The sequence below is a fragment of the Vicia villosa genome, linkage group LG3 (assembly GCF_029867415.1).
Source record: "Vicia villosa cultivar HV-30 ecotype Madison, WI linkage group LG3, Vvil1.0, whole genome shotgun sequence".
NCBI lineage: Eukaryota > Viridiplantae > Streptophyta > Magnoliopsida > Fabales > Fabaceae > Vicia > Vicia villosa.
The window spans coordinates 9,314,920-9,330,224 of NC_081182.1; the positions used below are offsets into that span (position 1 = coordinate 9,314,920).

Here is a 15,305-nt window from a genome sequence, read left to right on the forward strand (position 1 = left end):
TTAGAATACTTGTTGGAAAAAAAACAAGTAAAAGAAAAATAGTAATTAAAATGAAAAAAAAAAAAAATATAGGAAAAGATAGGGAGACTTTCCACCTGTATCTTTTAAAATTTCACTCATTAAAAATGAATAAATAAAAGGTAGCATTTTCAAAATCTTTCATTCAGGTGTAAGGTGTTCCTACAACTATCAATCGAAAAACGAATTAACAGGATAAATATTTACTTGATTAGGCTAACTTTTGACCTAGATGAACTGATTTCAAAAATAAAATATTATATTAGATTAAAAAATTACAAATATTTAAAGAATTGAGGACACAACTTTTTAGAATATTTATATATATATTTAGTTAGCCTGTGATAACATTTTTCTAATATAGTGAGACGACGAAAGTGTAACTCGCAATCGCATTACCATCTTAAAAGAACGTGCAACTGTGCAAGTGGAAATAGCTCCACCAAAATTAAGTAATCTACAATATAAGAAAAGAAATAGTTCTGGAAATCCCCAATATGCCCTGCTGATCAACCAAGCCTCCACGTGGATAGTCTGCAAGACTTTCTTTCAATTTTCTATTTTATTATTATTAAAATCTTTCCTTTTCTTTTGCTGTTAACCCTTCATCTCCTCCTTCTCTCTCCACCAACCCTCTCCATTATTCTAAATCTCCTTTTTTTCTCACTCTTTCTCTCTCCTACATTCCACTTCTCTTTCCTGTGATTTCTCATTTTCTTCTCAAATCTTCTTCCCTAAACTCTAATCTCCTTTCTTACCACTTCCAAATTTCATGTCGACGGCGCCACTGTCACCACCACCGTCGTCACTGTGTCTCATCTTTTGTTTATGTCTTATTGTAGTCAACACAACAAAATGTTTCAATGATTCACATTAAGATTTTGTAAAAGTTAAAATCTTTAAAAGTATAAGATACAAATTTTTATGGTTTTTGCTTTTAACTGTTTCATCTTTTCTTTATTCAACATCACTAACATTATTTTTATGGTTTTCGTTTCAGATATGTTCTTATTCTTCAGATCTTGGGTTTTTTGTTGATACAGAGTGATGATGAAGAGATCTTACTCCCTTTTCTATTTCGTATAAATCCAAATCTGGGTTTTTGTATTTTTATTTTCATGTTTTGTAGGTAATTTATGAAAGAAATCTTCTCAACAATCAACCAGGTAATGTGGTAAGTCTCATTTCGCCCCTTTTCACATTCTTCTGCCAACCTTTAAAAACTCAGCTTATTTCTTCTTCTCACTTCTTCAAATCAAGAAAATTGGTAAATTCTCCTCTGTTATTAAGGTTCTGATTTTTGAAATTTTATTTTCATGTGTTGTAGGTAATTTATATAAGAAAGGTTGGAATTTGTGAGAATATGAATTAGGGATCTGATTTTTGAAATTTTATTTTCATGTGTTGTAGGTAATTTATGAAAGAAATCTTCTCAACAATCAACCAGGTAATATGGTAAGCCTCATTTTCCCCCTTTTCATCTTCTTCTGCCAACCTTTAGAAACTCACCTTATTTCTTCTTCTCACTTCTTCAAATCATGAAAATTGGTAAATTCTCCTCTGTTATTTGATTTCTTTTCTCTATTTTAGATTTTTTTTTAATGTTATTCATAAGGGTTTGCTATAACTTTTAAAAATTCACCTTATTTCTTCTTCTCACTTCTTCAAATCATGAAAATTTATAATTTCTCCTCTGTTATTTAATTTCTCCTCTGTTACTATGGGTAATATTTTATTTTAATTAAAAAATATCTCTTTAAAAGACATATTGATGAACACGATAATTTGAATAGTTTCAAATTCTCTTTTGTATAAGTTGTTTCTTGGAAAATATCTTATTTGTTTGCTTAATTTCTCATGATTTGTCTGCAATATATTAACTATATTTTATTTACTCTATATTCGGCAGAGATCAAATCTTGATATCAATGCATAAATGTGACTTCTGGTTGCAAATCTCACGATGTTTTCTTATGAATCAAGGGAAATTCATTTTAGGTGTGTACAATATTCTTTTGAATGTTATTTTTATTACAATATACGAATTATATAGAAACTATAAAAAATTATTGTTTTAATTGCATATTTACAATCAATATTTATATATAGCAAAAAAAATGTTAAATATGCAATAATTTCTAATTAAAAAATGAGAATATTTTAAATTGTAATTAAGCTATATTTCTGAGAAGAATAAAGAAAATTTATCATTTTAAATGTATATTTATGAATGATTGATATTCAAAGCATTTTCGATATTGAAATAGAATTTTTTTTATGATCAACATTTAAAATAATTTTCTAAAATGATCGATAAATTTAGTTTATTTCATGGTCATTCAATAAACTTATCCGACATTATAATTTTAGTAGTAAATTATTTTAATTAAAAGATATACATTAATAATTATAATGGCCAAGAATGAAAACACATTAGAATTATTAATGGTTTTTAATTTTATGCTACTTTTATATTTATAAATAAAAAATAAGAAATAATTGTAAATTATAGTTATTATTAATAAAAGTACCTCCTATAAATATACCTTGAATAATTGAATTTTATAACTTCTCTTTTCACTTGAATTTTATAATTTCGCCCCTTTTCACATTCTTCTGCCAACCTTTAATTTCTCAGCTTATTTGTTTGCTTAATTTCTCATGATTTGTCTGCAATATATTAACTATATTTTATTTACTCTATATTCGGCAGAGATCAAATCTTAATATCAATGCATAAATGTGACTTCTGGTTGCAAATCTCACGATGTTTTCTTATGAATCAAGGGAAATTCATTTTAGGTGTGTACAATATTCTTTTGAATGTTATTTTTATTACAACTAGTAATGGACCCGTGCGTTCGCACGGGTCACGTAAAGTCGAAATAAATATTAAATAAATGTTATATAGTTATAGCAAAAAAAATGTATATTAATTAATACGAAGTCATACAAATATTAATTTAATTTATCAAGTTATTAGTAGTTGTTAGGAGTATATAGATTTGGTAATTGCTATCAAACTAAATATATGGTGGAAAAATAGGTTTGGTAATTGTTAATTTAATTTTACAATTTCTCTTAATAAATATTATAAGATAAAATATATTACACACCAAAAAAATATATTGGTTTAATAATATGATTAAATTTAATAAATTGAACGTATGATCTCTAATATCCGTTAAAAAACACATATGTTATAGTAATTGAGAAGTCATTAAACCCATGATCTCTAATATTGTTCAATTTAAGTCAATATTTTGTCGGCCCGTAAAAAAAACAGGTTCGGCTCGTCGGGCATGCCTATAATTTTTAAATTCTTATGTATTGTAAATTTATGGATACTATTGATATTAAATGATTTTATCAATAGAAAATAAATTTAAAGATAGTTAAGTTTTATAAGAAATCTGTGACAAATCTTGAACAAATAACAATTGTTGAAAAACTTAAAAGAAACTTTTTTTTTTGAAAAATGGAACGTGATAAGTAAAATATTTATAACTTAATTCCGTTTATACAAATAATTGTACGAACATTTAACTTTTTTCTGTTTATAAAAATATTTGTAATTTATTCCCGTTTAACAAAAATAATTGTATTAACAGTTGACTTATTTCCATTTCTAAAAGTATTTAGAACTTGATACCATTTATAAAAATAATTGTATCAACAGAAAACTTTTTCCTCTTTATAAAAATATTTATAATTTATTTTCGTAAAATTGATCCGGTATATACAATTGAATTAATTAATTAATATTTTAAATGTATCCCGTAAAATTCAATATGAGTATTATTGATTAAATAATAATAAAAGTGTAGTATAAGTCTCGAAATGACATATAAAAAAGTATATTTATTTATGAAATGACAATTAAAAAGAATTTTAAAAAAATATTTATTGATACTAAAAAAGTGTATTAAGCAGTTGTGAAATTATCAATCTATATTTTTTAAATAATTTTGTAACTTGGCATAATCCAATTAATTATTACTTGTCAACGTAATAATTAATTGGATTATGCCAATTTATTAATTAAGCATAATGATTGATTTTAGATATTGCAAAACTTTGTCATCGAAAAAAGTGTAGCAACCAAAAAACAATGATTCTTTTTAATTTTGTCAAATATTAAAGATATATGCGTGTTAATATGAGTTAATGATGAAAAAGATAATTGAAGACATGCAAATTGGATTAAAATATTAGTTTAAATTGGGATATGAAATTAATTTTGGTAGACATGAATTTTTTTATTATGATAGTAGTTATTAATATTATAATAGTAGATGAATAATTTCTTAAAAATCAGTAATAATTGCAAATACGTGCGTTCGCACGGGTCACGTTAATTCGATATAAATAATAAATAAATATATAACGATGGTTAATAAATATATATAAAAGATATGCACATTAAGAAGAAAAAATATTTGAAATTATAATAATCATATAAATATTAATTTAATTAGAAATATATACTATAGTAGAAAAAATAAATAAAATAATTAAGTAGTCATTTATCTTGCGTTCACATGCATCATACAATATCGTCATAAAGTATATGATATTTGTTCATATAAAAAAAAGAGAAATAAGATAAATGATATTTAATAGTTTGAATTGATTTTAAGAAGTGGTAAAAAAAAATGTTCTAAGTCAAAAACAAATTTGAAAAACTAAAATAAAATAGAATTAATTAATTAATATTTTAAATGTATACCGTAAAATTAAATGACAGTGTTATAATATATTGAATAAGATTTATAATTGATATATTAAATTATTGTTTTAAATATAAAGAAGAATAATAAATTTGTGTGTTTCATAAGAAATTTTTTTGTCACTCGTTTTTTTTTGTATTAACAAATATTTGTATCATATTTTAGTATAAATGCTAACATTTTAATATAAAAAATACTAATATTTTAATATAAAAATGCTAACATTTTTTCAAGTCAATTTTATTTTTCGTTGTATCATGTCATAATATCATATATTATTTTTATCAAATATATGATATTTTTGTTTTAAAAAAATTACATGTCATTGATTGAATTAATTTTTATAGAAAAAAAGGTCAATACTAACTCTCTGTTTGTACGATATATTTGATATTTTTATGGATATTAAAGGAATAAATAAAAATAAAAATTAATATCAACTATTTTTTATGGATATTAAAATAATGAATATAAATTAAAATTAATGTCAACCCTATAATAGTGTTTTTTAGGTGCATGTTTAGGTAATGAAGGTATTGGAAATATGAGAATATGTTTGTATGTATTTAATTTTTAATTTTTAATTCTATATAAAATATTTTTTGTACGTTTATTTTTAATTATTTCATACTTTTCAGATTCCTCCATTTGGGTTTGAATTATGTCAAGATACTAATTATTTTATTTGTATTGTATGGAAGGTAGAGAGTTATATTTATTGATATTATAATTGAATTCTACTTTTTTTTATGATTAATTAAGCATAATGATTGCTTTTAGATATTGAAAAACTTTGTCATCGAAAAATGTGTAGCATCCAAAAAATAATGATTCTTTTTAATATTGTCAAATACTAAAGATATAGGCGTGTTAATATGAGTTAATGATGAAAAAGATAATTGAAGACATGTAAATCCAATTAAAATATTAGTTTAAACTTGGAAATGAAATTAATTTTGGTAGAAATGATTTTTTTTTTATTATGATAGTAGTTATTAATATTATAATAGTAGATGAATAATTTCTTAAAAAGCAGTAATAATTGCAAATACTAAAAAAGACTGATTAATTATTATCACCTAAAACTGCATATTCCCAATGACATTTTCTTAAAATTTTCTATAAAATGAATTTAGTCTTGTTGATACAACTAATAATTACCTACAATTACCTATAAAATGAATTATTACCACCTAAACTCAATTACAACTAATTAAAAAAGACGATTAATTATTATCACCTACAGCTAATACCTACCTCTATTGGGTCATTTAATTTTTCAGCATGTGGATGAATGTATATAAGATCAATCTATTCTTTTGTCTAACAGATTCAGTTTAATCAATATAACTTCAAATAAAAAATATTAAAAGACAACATTGATTATGATAAAAAATAAATAAAATAATTAAATGATTATATTAAACAATAAAACTTTCCTTATAAAATTGATATGATTTCAGATGAATTGTTCCATATATTATTAAGGGTTTAATATTAAGCATTGCATTTGGTGTGAGTCATGTGTGATTAGAATAAAAGTTAATAATAGTGGTAATTATATTGAAGGGCCTGAATTGATTTATTACAGCAATCAATTAATAGATTTATTATAAATGCTCTCATTTTTTGTGAGTATCATAGGTTATTATAATAGTAAATGTCATAGTTAAAAATAAATATATTTTCTTTCCTTAAATAAATATTATAATTACAATTATTAAAACTTAAGATTTTAATTTGCATATATATATATATATATATATATATATATATATAATTAAGTTTTTATGTCAAATTACAAATATTGTTTTATAATTTATTAGTTATTATTATTATTGATGATCAATTTGATTATACCCTTCCTATCACAATATATAATAAATAAAATAAACATAATAATAATTTGAAGGGTTGTGAATGTTTCCAAGAGAATAATTGCAAAATAACATTGAAATTGGTTTATGCACATGAAACGTGATGGAGAGCCGCCAAAAATTGCATTGGAAGTGGAATAGTTCAACATAATTTTTTTTTACTAATAATTTTTTCACGTGAATAACAATGAATGTATCAATTGTAATTGGCCTCATTAAATGTGATATTTCAAACTTCCCAATTATTAATAATTATTGTATTTTATTATTACTAAAAAAGGAAAAATAATTAAAATCTAATTCATCCTATTTGAATAATCACCTGAAAGAACATAAAAAAAAATGACAAAAGCATCCAAATATTTCACTTGAAAAAAGAATGAATGTGATATTATTATTTTTAAGGAGATGAAGATAAATAAATATCAATAATAATCACGCATACACTTTTAGAATAGTGTAAATCATTATTGAGAAATCTCATTCTATTTGATACAAATTAAATAATTTATTCTCACAGTAATTATAAAAAAATGACTATAAAGTATTTTAAAAATAAATAATTATTAAATAATTTAGCTATAATATGGTTGAACATAAATATGCATTTAGTTTGATTTATTTTTTATTTGTATTCACAAATATAACTCAATTAAGATTAAAAATATAATATTTCTTTAACTATAAATTAGCGATATTTATAACTCAATTATCATTAAAAATATAATATTTCTTTACCTATAAATTAGTCATCTTTATAATTATACATTAATATTATAATCATTTATTTATTCTCATAAATTTGGATTTAGATTGAATTATTTTCTTATTTGTGTTCACAAATATATTTTTAACAAATAGAAAAACAACCGTAGTTGCAGAGATTAGAGAATAATAATGACCGGTTGAATCAATTTTGTCAATTTGAATTTTTAGGTTGTCACTGCATTGTTTAATATAGTGGTTGTCTATTCAACTCTCATTAAAGTTGTAATGATGCATGTTGCTTGGAATACGTAAGAGTTTTTTGAGTGCAACATTGTTTGCTCTATAAACCGTGTAATTTTATGGAAATAATGGAAAGAATCAATTAAAATTGGATGTATTAATTGTGTTGTTTTTAATAATGATTATGTATTAGTTAGGATAATAATGTATTTTTTGGTGGTAATTACTTTTTATATATTAAAAGTAGAAAATTAAATGATATTTATTGGAAATAGAAAGGGAATAACAATTTATTATAATTAATAATTAATTCACATTTATTGGAAAAAGAATAAGTGATTAAAAAAAAGGAAATATAAGAATCGCTCATTAAGATTAACAAATTTATATTATCATTCAAACTTTATGTATTCACCAATCATAATTATTTCATTTTTTTATAAAAAAAAAATATTTATGTAATTTTTTAATGTTAATATTTTATAATAAAATGTTTAAGTATATACTTTGCATATGCTTGATATTTATAGAATGCAACAACATGCTTACAAAGTAAATCTTAATCATGTCTTTAAATAAATAATATTGCAGAGAAAAATAAATTATCATATTAAAAAATAATAAAACTTATGTTTTTTTTTCATGTGAAAAGTTAAACAGGTGCAATCAAAAAATAATGGAAAAAAAATTACTTTCATGTGAAGAGAAGTAAATTTATTTTTTCATGTGAAGAGCAGTAAGTTTATTTTTTCCATTATTAAACTTCTACAATACACTTAATTATCATCAAATGATATATCTATTTTTGTTCGTTGTGCTAATAAATAAATATGCATTATTTACAAACGAATAATAATGTTGGAATGAATTTTAAAAATGACAACTAAAAATACAATTTTTTTCTCCAAAACAATTAAAATGAAGTGTACAATTAATTTATTCTAAAAAAACCTCTTTCATGACCTCACAGTAGCTATTTCCAACCATAGTGTATTCGCATCGTTCCACTTAAAAATTAAATACTTTTTAGTTTTATTGAATGCATATACATCCCTTGAAATTTTGTAATGGTTATTCCATTCTTAATTTGATAATTTAGGAAAAAATAAATACAGTAGTAGATAAAAGGGATGAAAATAAAAAAAAAAAATCGATTATTATTGAAGTTGGTAACTAAATTAATAGTAAGCAGATTTCCTTGAATATCATAATGGTGCAGTGCTTTCATTGTTTCTGCAATAACAAAAGTCACTTCATTAGAACATTCCATGTATTCATACACCCTTGCAAATTTGAACGATTTCAAAACTGGGCAAGAACGTCCAAGAACTTCAAGAGAACTCTTCCATAGGTTGCATATTGAAATGTCCAACTTCAAGAGAACTCTTCTATAGATTGCACATTAAAATGTCCATCTCCTCTAACAGTGGAAGTTTTCTCACAACTTCACTGAAGCTTTATTTGAAATTCGATGGCAATTTGCAAGATGCATGCATCTTATATTGACACTGTAAAAATTTAGAATTAAAGATTAAAAAATGAATGAAGAAAACAATATGACATATTTACAAACATATGACATATTTAAAGATTGAAGACATAGTGATGAAACATTTCCAAATATTCCATTCTGCTCCATACACGATACAGTAAAATCTCCAAATGCTAGATACAGTAAAATATAAAATGATTTCAAGTGTTTGCAAAGCATTATCACTGCGCATCCATGATAACCTACCTACCTTCTTCAAATGCTTGTTTGCATCAACGTCCATAGCAGGTGCAAATGCTCCTACACTCGAAAAGTTGGGATTTGAACCTGTCAATAATTTTTAAGACGATTTTTTAGATTCAAATAAAAAGTTATAATGAATATTGAAAGATGGAAGAGGAAAACAACGATTAATCAAAAAACAGAAAAATAAAACGATATCAAACAACAAAGATGAAGGAACATGTAATAGATTTTAAAAAACATAAGTATATCACAGATGAGAATATTGTAAGATGCAGAGGAAAACGCTATCAAACAAAGAAGAACGATTTTAAAAGAAAAATCATAAACAAAAATTAATGAGAGATGCATTATGCAGTTATTGTAGTTTAGGGTTTGTTGGTTGATATCAAAAGCCATAATATATAGATTAATGAGAGAAAATTGAAGGGTTTCTCAGAAATCAAAGAGGAGAAGTGTGGAGGTGGTTTTGCTGTATTCCAAGAAAGATTGCACAATTCCAAAAAAACTTTTTCACGTTATAATGATGGTAAAACAAAAAAAGGATAATTGAAAGGTTACCAAATGATTAAAAAATTTATTTATTAATTAAAGTATTAAAGGAGATGCAATTACATCTATGTCCCCGTTTATCACCCTCAAATTGGAGATTAGAGGGATAATTATAGAATTTCATATGCCTTCTACTTTATTATATTAAAAGTAGATATACGAATTATATAGAAACTATAAAAAATTATTGTTTTAATTGCATATTTACAATCAATATTTATATATAGCAAAAAAAATGTTAAATATGCAATAATTTCTAATTAAAAAATGAGAATATTTTAAATTGTAATTAAGCTATATTTCTGAGAAGAATAAAGAAAATTTATCATTTTAAATGTATATTTATGAATGATTGATATTCAAAGCATTTTCGATATTGAAATAGAATTTTTTTTATGATCAACATTTAAAATAATTTTCTAAAATGATCGATAAATTTAGTTTATTTCATGGTCATTCAATAAACTTATCCGACATTACAATTTTAGTAGTAAATTATTTTAATTAAAAGATATACATTAATAATTATAATGGTCAAGAATGAAAACACATTAGAATTATTAATGGTTTTTAATTTTATGCTACTTTTATATTTATAAATAAAAAATAAGAAATAATTGTAAATTATAGTTATTATTAATAAAAGTACCTCCTATAAATATACCTTGAATAATTGAATTTTATAACTTCTCTTTTCACTTGAAGAAATTAAACATGAAAAATATATTTTTCACAAATGTATTATTTTTTATTCTTATTACATTTTAGAAATAAATGTGTGACACACCAATACCCCTACGAATGCACGGGTATCCTGACCAAAATTATTGATAAAAGTAAATTATATTTTAAAAAATTAGAAAAGGAAATTTTTTTAATCATAAAGTTTCGTAGTGAATTTTTATTCATTTCTGGTTATTATTATTATTATTATTATTATTATTATTATTATTATTATTATTATTATTATTATTTTGAATTTGAATGGTTACATGTTTATTATTTTTCTTGAGTTTTAACCGGAAATGTTTGTTCTATTTTTTTTATGTGTAATTTGAAGGGAAGAACAAACAAGTCTTATGGGTGTTGTCCAATGTGTGGATGCAAAGGAGTATACTATACTGTCTTAAAAATTGTATTATTATTTGTGAGTTCCAAGAGTAATAGATGCAAAGGAGTATACTATACTGTCTTGAAAATTGTATTATTTTTTGTGAGTTCCAAGAGTAATAGATGAGACGAGACATTATTATAATTATAATGTAAGTAAGTTTATCAACTTTTCATAATAAGTTTGCAGGAGTCTAAAAGTGTTTACGTTTATTTTTTGGTTAAAAACATTAATGAGATATCAATGCAATTATTTTTCAATTACTCTTCTTTTTTGTGCATTTAAAATATTGATTGAATTATAATGTTAACTAAGCCTATGTTTGTTTCCACGGTGGAAATCTGTAAACGTGCGTTTATATGAAGCTACTATTTGTAGCTTTTAAGATTTCACGTTAAGATGCTATTGAAACATAGATAGAAACGTGCGGTGGCGGTGGGAGAATTGTTTCCAAACATACACTAAATCATTATTACTGTTAAATTATTGATTCAATTACTCATTTTCAAGTTTAACGTTTGTGCATACTTTTTAAAATTTTTTGGTTTTAAATTTCTTCCTATTTTCTATTGGTTAAAAAATTTAAATTTTTTAGATCTCATTTTTTAATTATTTTTTAAACTTTTTTTCTTTCTAAAATAATATTTTTTGTTGTTTTTAAAATGGTTTGAAAATTTTGATTTTGATTATTTTTTATTTACCTTATTTATTTCCTTTATTTTTCTTATGTTATTTCTATTTTTGTTTTCTACCGATCAAATCTTTTTAAATCTATTCATTTGTCTAATCACCTATATATTTTCATCATCTTTTCTTTTCTCCTTCCCAATGTCATACTGTAATTTTCAACCACTCTTCTGCTATCAAATCATTTCATTTATCCTCTTCTCTCTCCTACCATTTAATTATTCTGCAAACAAATTCAAATACCCTTCTTCTATCATCAATTTCTTCATGAGGCTCCATAATCTTCTTCCTAATATCTAACTTGATTTATTATTTTAATGGTCACTTAATTATGATCATTGCATTTTCTTTATTTGATGGCTTAAAGGGACAAATACAACATATTCATATAATTAAAAGATAAATTTATTAATAATTATATGTTTACAACAAATATTTACGATTTCAAAAGGGAGAAAACTACTTATGAATTATATATAATAAAGATGCTTTTTCATATATTATATTTAAAAAAAAATTAAAGTACTACATATAATTTATATATTTTACGTTTTGAATCAATTAAATATTACATTAATTATTCCACTATTCAGTATTATTATTAATTATGTTGTTCATTATTTATTACTATTGTTCACTACTCTTTGTGGAGATTTATGGTGGACTATAATTTTTAATTAGCTAATAAAATTTTGTGATTTGATTATTGATGAATAAAATATCATATATTAATAAACGAAAAATATTGTGTTATTTACTTACATACATTTTTTTAATAGAAATATTAAGTATTATAAGACAAATGTATGCATAATTGTTTTTGTTATAAATAAAAGATAATAATGATATTGGTTAATAAATAATTTGGCTAATTTGTTAGATAGAAAGTGTAGGATAAAAATGTAATAATAGGTAATCATGACATTGTCATGGTATAATCACATCAATATTTTATTTTTAATATCTTCTTAAACCTACTTATAACAACGACAGTCTATAATATAGCTTTTATGTCATATCTTTAACTTTTTTATCTTCATAATAATATTTTAATATATCTTTTTATTATAATATTATTAAGAATAAAAAATTACTAAAATAACATAGATATACAATGTTAATTTCTTTAATTTACCCAAGACACAAACATAACCTCTCAAATTATATCTATTTCTTCAGTTACCATGATATGAAACAATCAAACCACAATAATCTATACTTTTTTTAACAAGTCATATTTTTTTCCACCAAGACAATTAAAATTGTTATAATCTTATCAATTAACGTTACATACCGGGTTAGCATTTTCAAACAAATTCATACATAACATCTCTCGTGCATTTCTTAAATTATAGGCATGTAATGCTATCAGCAATATGTTTCCGGCACAGTTGAACAATTAAATGACTCCACATACAAATATTATATAATTGTTTTATTAAATTTAAAATTTCGATGTTGGAAATAGTATTTTACTAAGATAATAATTTTTATTTTTTATAACACCAAATTAAAATAATTATAACGGGAATGTGATATGACTGTTTAAAATATTGAATATTAATGAGACTGTCAAATTATTGATCAAAGTATTAAACATTAATGGGAACATGAAGTTATTGATTAAAATTTTTTTTCACGGGTACCAGATATTTTTCTATACATTCAATTATTATTTTTTCACGGGTACCAGACATTTTTCTATACTTTTAATTATTATTTTTTCACGGGTACCAGACATTTTTCTCTACATTTAATTATTATTTTTTCACGGGTACCAGACATTTTTCTATATATTTAATTATTATATTTTTCACGGGTAACCAAATATTTTTCTATTAAAAAATATACATCCGAAATAAATGCGTGTCCCGTACCAGAACCCGTGCGAACGCATAGGATTACATAATATGTGCTATATAGGATTACATAATATGCGCCACATAGAATATTATGTATCTGTTAAGTACAAACTGAATCTTTCTTCCAGTTCTGCAGGCGCGATGTCATGAGTTGATGTCATGACATTCCATCATAATTTTTTTTAGCTTTTATTTTTTATTATATTTTTTATCTTCTATTATTCACATATATTATATTAAAAAAATTTATTGATCTAAATGTTTTTACGAGTACCAGACATTTTTATATACATTTAATTAATTTTTTTTACGGGTACCAGACATTTTTCTATTAAAAAATATACATTTGAAACAAATGCGCGTCCCGTACCAGAACCCGTGCGTCTGCACGGGTTTGTTACTAGTTGGTAAATAAAAATTTTATTTGGACAGTCGTCCCGTCATCAAGGGTGCCAATTGAATCGATTAAAACAAAATTCATTTTCATTAAAGAATACATCAAATTCATGTCCACATAAAACATAAAAAAAAATGAGTTAATAGATTGGATTAAATCTATTCATTAATATGGATGGATAGATACAATACATCTAACACATTTTAATGATCTAATAAATAATTTTTTCTTATACTTTAAATTTATTAAATTATTTTTAAAAATACAAAAAAATTAAGTTTTTTCGGAAATCAAGAAAAATCAAAAAATTAAGTTTTACGAAAAAAAATCAAGTTTTTAGAAAAATATAAAAAATCGAGTTTTTCGTAAATACAAAAAATAGAGTTAAAAAAGAAAAAGAAAAAAACGAGTTTTTTCGGAAAAACAAAAGGTCGGGTTGAAAAACAAAACATCGAGTTTTTTCGAAAAATACAAAAATCGAGCTTTTGAAAACACGAAAAATTGTTTTTTTTTTTTTTTTGAAAAACCGAAAAATCGAGTTTTTGGAAGAAAAAAATAATTTTTTTTACAAAATCAAAAATTTCAAAAATACAAAAGTCGAGTTTTTCCATAAATACAAAAAATCAAACTTTTTAGGAAAAAAAATCAATTTTTTTGAAAATATGAAAAATCGATTTTCCAAAAAAAACCATTAGCTATGTTTTGTGTGTATTTGATTATGCCGTAAAAAATATGATTTTAAATGAATTGATTTTATAAAATTTATTTAGTGAGTTAAAGGAAAGTGGTTTAAATTCGAATAAATTTTAATATAAAAGTCACTTTAAAATATAATTAATTTTGGAGGCAAAATTAATTTTATTTTGGAAGAATCAAACACTTCAAAAATCATTTCAAGATCAATTCTTCAATTGCTATTGGTTTTCAAAAAGCTAAACCAAAAATGCACATGGTTGAGTAAAAATAATTGCTTTTGAGGACAAGAACATACTCACCCCCATAAAGATACCAGTGGAATTTAATTTCCCAGGTAGCACCATTTTTTCAGTCCAAGATCACATTTGATTGGTACTGAACACAGTCTGCAAAATAAACAAAAGCATGAGGACCTGAAAATTAGTTGTGAAGGTAAGAGCTGCAATAAATTAAAAATCACATGTAAAGGACTAGAGGAGAGAATTCTTCTATTACATCCCTCCCATCTGCGATTGACACGAGTCTACCAGCAAACGACATAAGCATAATCAAAAAGAGAATGTTAGATTTTACACAGCGCAATTCAAAAGGCATAGGCCATCTCATGAGGCGACGAATTCTACTATTCTAGATTTTTTGTAGCATATTTGACATACAACATAAGAACACGCACAAAACAAATGTCACGGAAA

The 15,305-nt window shown here is 23.5% G+C and overlaps 1 long non-coding RNA gene across 2 annotated transcripts; it reads left to right on the top strand.

Moving 5' to 3' along the window:
- The first annotated feature begins 623 nt into the window (after positions 1-623).
- LOC131654870 (uncharacterized) lies at positions 624-11,157 on the top strand. 2 transcript variants are annotated; one of them, XR_009299588.1, is made up of 5 exons: positions 624-1,192; positions 1,429-1,473; positions 1,928-2,016; positions 2,732-2,820; positions 10,921-11,157. It is a non-coding gene; the product is annotated as an uncharacterized LOC131654870 (long non-coding RNA). The 2 variants fall into 2 exon arrangements; XR_009299587.1 differs by lacking the exon at positions 10,921-11,157 and having other exon boundaries at positions 2,732-3,593.
- Positions 11,158-15,305: the final 4,148 nt, after the last annotated feature.